Source organism: Rana temporaria, chromosome 3 (assembly GCF_905171775.1).
Source record: "Rana temporaria chromosome 3, aRanTem1.1, whole genome shotgun sequence".
Taxonomy (NCBI): Eukaryota; Metazoa; Chordata; class Amphibia; order Anura; family Ranidae; genus Rana; species Rana temporaria.
Genome location: NC_053491.1, coordinates 127,231,721 through 127,237,720, shown reverse-complemented (window position 1 = coordinate 127,237,720; position 6,000 = coordinate 127,231,721).

Genomic DNA, 6,000 nt, shown 5'->3' with positions numbered 1-6,000 from the left:
AATGGGGTATTTAGAGGCATCGGTTTACAATGACAGTGACACAATGTAGGAAGGATCTATAAAAAAGGGTCTGGCAATGATTTATTTTTAACCTTAACGTATGCTGGCAGGGCTGTCCCAGGAGCCTGGGGCGTCTCCTGGGAGTTCAGGGGGCTGTGCAACTGTATAATGAAAGGGGCTGTGTACTGTGCAGGGGGGGGGGGCTGTGCAATGTAAGGGGGCTGTGTACTGTGTAATGTAAAAAGGGCTGTGCAATGTGTTGGCGAGCTGTGTAATGTAAGGGGGGGGGGGGCTACATAATGTATAGAGGCTGTGAAATGTGCAAATAATTTGCGTTTAATATTACTTTATTTACCTTTTTTATTAAAGGTATAAATATTATTTTAAAAAAAGTTCTGAGCTACCCTTATTTTGCCTCAAAGTTCTTTATTTAAAATTGTATCAAATTTTTTCCTGAATCTTGCCTCTTAAAATTAGGGTGCTTGTTATACGCCGATAAATGGGTGTATGTGTTTCTGTATATATACTATTATATAATGCCTAATGTTTTAGCAATCCTTTTTTTTCTGTCTCCAGTTGGCTTAAGTCAGACTGTGAAGGTCCTGGAATTAATTCATGTGTGATTGAAGCCTTGCTAGAGAGAAGAGGAACCCGGCCTCATCTGTATACCCGTGTGTGTATTGTTATGGACACAATACCTGTTCAGCAAAATGTTGTCTTTGATCCACATAGAAATCAGTTTGTTGGCTTTGTAAACTTGGGTGCAGGAGGAAGTGGAAATCAGGAAGTGGCCAATGAGGTGCTTGTGTTCATGCTTGTAGGAACTGCTGGACACTGGAAAGTTCCTTTTGCTTACTTTTTTGTCAAATCCTTAACCGCACAAGCCCAGAAACAACTGCTTTGTCACGCTTTGTATGAACTATGTGAGAATGGTTTCGAGGTGGTCACTGTGTCCATGGAAAGATGTCCACGTAATGAAGAGATGTGCACTCTGCTGGGCTGTACATTTGCAGACCCCTGGAACCTGCAGACACACTTCTCTCTGCCTAATAATGATTTTAAGCATTATATAATGTTTGACATGTGCTATGAACTAAAGACGGTTACTAACATGGTAGAAGAGCTTGGTTCTTTACAGGGTCCTGATGGAACTATTTCATGGGAGTATATCAATGAACTGATCAATATGCCCAGATGTTCCAGGATGTTCCCTCTGCTGGCTAAAATGCCTTTACTAGCTAACAAACTAAGCAACACAGTAGCAGATGCATTGAAACTGATACACGAACTGAAGTGTAAAGACTTTGATTATTCACAAGCTACTGTCAATTTTATTCAGGTATGTTTCATGGTTTTATCAAGAACATAAGCTTCATTTAAAATATGAATTAATAAATATATACATATACACAGTCAGGTCCATAAATATTGGGACATCGACATAATTATAATCTTTTTGGCTCTATACACCACCACAATGCCTTTGAAATTAAACAAAATGTGCTTTAACTGCAGACTTTCAGCTTTAATTTGAAGGTATTTACATCCAAATCAGGGGAACGGTGTAGGAATTACAACAGTTTGTAAATGTGCCTCCCACTTTTTAAGGGACCAAAAGTAATGGGACAGATTAACAATCATAAATCAAACTTTCACTTTTTAATACTTGGTTGCAAATCCTTTGCAGTCCATTACAGCCTGAAGTCTGGAACGCATAGACATTACCAGACGCTGGGTTTCATCCCTGGTGATGCTCTCTGCCAGGCCTCTACTGAAACTGTCCTCAGTTCCTGCTTGTTCTTGGGGCATTTTCCCTTCAGTTTTGTCTTCAGCAAGTGAAATGCATGCTCAATCGGATTCAGGTCAGGTGATTGACTTGGCCATTGCAAAACATTATAAGAAAAAAATAGCCCTAAAGCCCCATACACACGGTCACACTTTTTGCCAACCAACTTCAAAATCTGCAAGTTTTCTAATTTGTCTGACCGTGTGTACGCTCCATCGGACCAACTTTTTCGGGTTTCATCCAACAAAAAGTTGGGTCTGAAAACGGACCAACTTTTCGGCAACAAAAGTCCGATGGTGCTTTGTGTGACCGTGTGTACAGCAATCCAACCAACTTTTGGACAAAGTGCAAATAGGAATGCTCAAAACCAATGGTAAAAGCAACAAACAATAGCAGAAGTTAACCAAAGGGTGGCGGTAAAGAGCAGAAAAGAGCAAAAAAAAACACGTGATGTTAGGAAACTTTTAGAAAAGTTTGCAGAAAAGTCTGACTGTGTGTATGCTATGGGTGTGGCAGGACAAATCAATTAGGACAAAAATCCAAGGGAAATTTTGTTGGATGTCCTACCGTGTGTATGAGCCTTTAGGCTGACGCTGCACTAAATGTTAAAAAATTGGTATAAATTAATAAGAAAACGCAGCTAGCACAGAGGTTCAGTACAAAAACCTAAAATACAATATAAAACACAAAGGAGTGCAGCGCTAATAATAAATTAATGAAGTTAATATAAACAACAGATCGGTGATGTACTTAAATGAATTATAACAGACACAGTGAAAATGCTGTACAAAGGTGAATATATTGATAATAAACAGAAAAAACACACAAAAAAAAAAGAACATTTTAAAAGAAAAAATTACAAGTGTTTAGGAATAGAAAACTAGAGCAGTGTCCCATTCATAAAAAGTCCATGTAAAGGGTTTACTTCAGAGGTGATATAAGTGATGAATGAACACCAATCTTCCCAGCAGAACCAGAATTCATGTATTCAAACACCCAAAAGTGTAGTTGCCTGCTTACCAGAAACGACTGTGTAAACCAGTCTCATCAAACACAGGGATATGGGTCTCCCAAAAAAAAAATCGGGTCGGCAGCTAATACATCCAGGGATGCTCAAAGGGTAAAAGACAAAATCTCTCATAGCGCAATATGTTGATAAAAAGCATTTAATGAAAGAAGTAATGCACTTGCATCAACGATGAGTAATCCAGCATGTCAATAAATAAATAAATCCGCGGCGTCTCCATCTGCTAACTCTCGCTTCCTATGTGTCTGTAACACCGCCGTCTCAATGGACAGAACGCAATGACGTCACCGGCACCCTACGTACGTTTCGTCGCAAGAGGACTTCTACGGGGGATTGGCCAAATCCCCCGTAGAAGTCCTCTTGAAACGAAACGTACGTAGGGTGCCGGTGACGTCATCGCGTTCTGTCCATTGAGACGGCGGTGTTACAGACACATGGGAAGCGAGAGTTAAACACTTATAATTTTTTTATTTTTTTGGAGTGTTTTTTCTGTTTATCAATTTATTCACCTTTTGTACAGCATTTTCACTGTGTCTGTTATAATTCATTTAGGTGCATTACCGATCTGTTGTTTATATTAACTTCATTAATTCATTATTAGCGCTGCACTCCTTTGTGTTTTACATTGCATAACATTCCACTTATTTCCTTTTTTTTTTTTAAAACTCTTTGGTTGCTTTCGCAGTATGTTTCGGGTCATGGTCCATCTGCACTGTGAAGCGCTGTCCAATGAGTTCTGAAGCATTTGGCTGAATGCGATGTTCCAATATTTATGGACCTGACTATATAATATAAAAAAAATGATATATATATATATATATATATATATATATATATATATATAAACATTTTTTCCAACTGTTGAAATTAGGTACAGCCAATTAATACTTTCTCATCAATGTGAATTGCTGATAAAGGCACTCATTACCTGACTACTTGCCCCCAATTATATCATGCTGATTGACAGCCAAGGCTACATGAAAAGTCACAAAGGGAACAAGTATTTTGTTTGCACAACTGAAGTCACTATCTGTTTTTTGTTTAAAAATAATAATTCTGTGAATTGTTTTATTTTGAGAAGCCGGCTTTGTTTGCCATTAGCGTATAGCATTCCTTAAGTGTGGTTTAACTTTTTTTATTTCTAGATAATCGGTCAATTATTTGACATCTTCAATAGCAGCAGTTTACGGCTCCATGGTAACAAAGGCTCAATCAATTACTTTAACGTAGAGGAAAAGCTCCAGATCCTCCAAGAGACCAGAGATTATTTATTGACTCTGATGACCAGTGACATAGATTTCCTTTTCCAGGCCTCAAGGTAACAACTATTATAATATGAAACTATTAGATTGTCCTACTGTCATAGATAGAGGCAGCTTTACACCTTTAAAGTGACACAAAATTCTGGTTTAACCACTTGCCATCTGGGCCATAGACAAAAGACGTCCTAGGTCGGAAGTGGAATACCGAAGGTTATAGCTGCAGCAATATGCCATAACCCTGGCATTGTTATGGTCTAGGACAGGGATCTCCAAACTACGGTCCTCCAGCTCTTGCGGAACTATGTGTCCCATGAGGCATTGTAAAACTCTGGCATTCACAGACATGACTAGGCATGATGGGAATAGTTTGGAGACCCCTGGTCTAGGAGGGCCATAGTTTGGAGACCCCTTGTCTAGGAGGAACGGAGCGACTTCTGGTTCCGGCCCAATGTAAACAATGTCTTTTTTTTTTTTTTTAATACTTTACATTGTAAAGGAGATATGTGGGGTCTTATTGAACCCCAGATCTCTCCATAAAGAGGACCTGCCACTGCTTATTTCTATCACAAGGAATGTTTACATTCCTTGTGATAGGAATAAAAGTAATCACTTTTTTTTTAAAAAAAGCCCCTGTGGTCAACGCATACGTAGGTCACGCCCACATATGTAAACATTGTTCAAACCACACGTGAGGTATCGCCACAAACGTCAGAGTGAGAGCAAATATTCTACCTCTAGATCTCCCTCTGTAACTCTAAACTGGTAACCTGTAGAAATGTTTAAAACGTCATCCTGGAGATGTTTAATTACCATAGTTTGCTTTGAGCGTGTGTAATTTTAAAGCATGACATGCTGAGTATCCATTTACTCGACGTATCATCAAAAATTGGGTTATATATTGTGCTTTTTTATTTTTGCTTTTTAATTAAGGAGCATCCCCCCCCCCCCCCCCAAAAAAAACTTGTTTTAAAAAACGCTGCGCAAAAAATATTTTTTACATATGAGAGAAGTGTCAGAATTGGCCCATGGTTAGAAAAAAAATCTGTTCTATTCAAGTAGGTATTCATTTGAAAAGTGCTTATGGACTATGGGGTTTGTAATGTGCACATAACTGCAGCTAACATGCACTGCTTATTCCAAACAAATGGAAGTGAAAGGAAAAAAGAAAAGATTCCGGAGCTTGTGGAAGACATTTCAAGGAGGCAGAAAAACACAGCAAGACATTTATTTCCTGAAAAATGAACAGCATTAAGTAGTGGATGTGTATAGAGTATATTTATAGAATAAGGCGATGTATATAAAATAGGTGTTTAAAAAAAAAACGACTGACACCATCACAATATACATGTGCGCACACAAGTATGTGTTTGAGCTTTGAGGTGCACACGCTAATGCATTACATTTTTCTTCTTGCATCCCCCTAATTTTTCTCTTCTTTTTTTTCAGAGGGTGGTATATAATTGGTCTACTTGTGAATATTATTTCTCTGTCTGCACTATTGCCACATCTGCTGACAGAGCAGGAATATGTCACCACACACAGATTCAGCACATATTACCTCAAGAGATTTTTCAGTAGTCTCTGGCCCAAAGGTGAGTATTTTATATTGGAAAGATTTAGGAACAGTTATATACAAAGGCATTGACATTGTCCCTTACAATCCCTTGTGAAAGCATGCACCCTCTTTGAACCATGTGATGAACATGCCTACGGCTTTTTAAAGGTGCAAAATATCATTTTGTGTGACACAAATAAGAAAAAAAAAAATATATTGTGTGTGTGTGCACACACACACCTTTGCCATGTTTTTTTATTTTTTGCTAAATAAACGGAAAAAAAAAAAACACTTTTTTTATTTTTTCATTTCCTTTATAAAATTTTGCAAATAAAGCTTCATAGATTTAGGCCAAAATTTATTTTGCTAC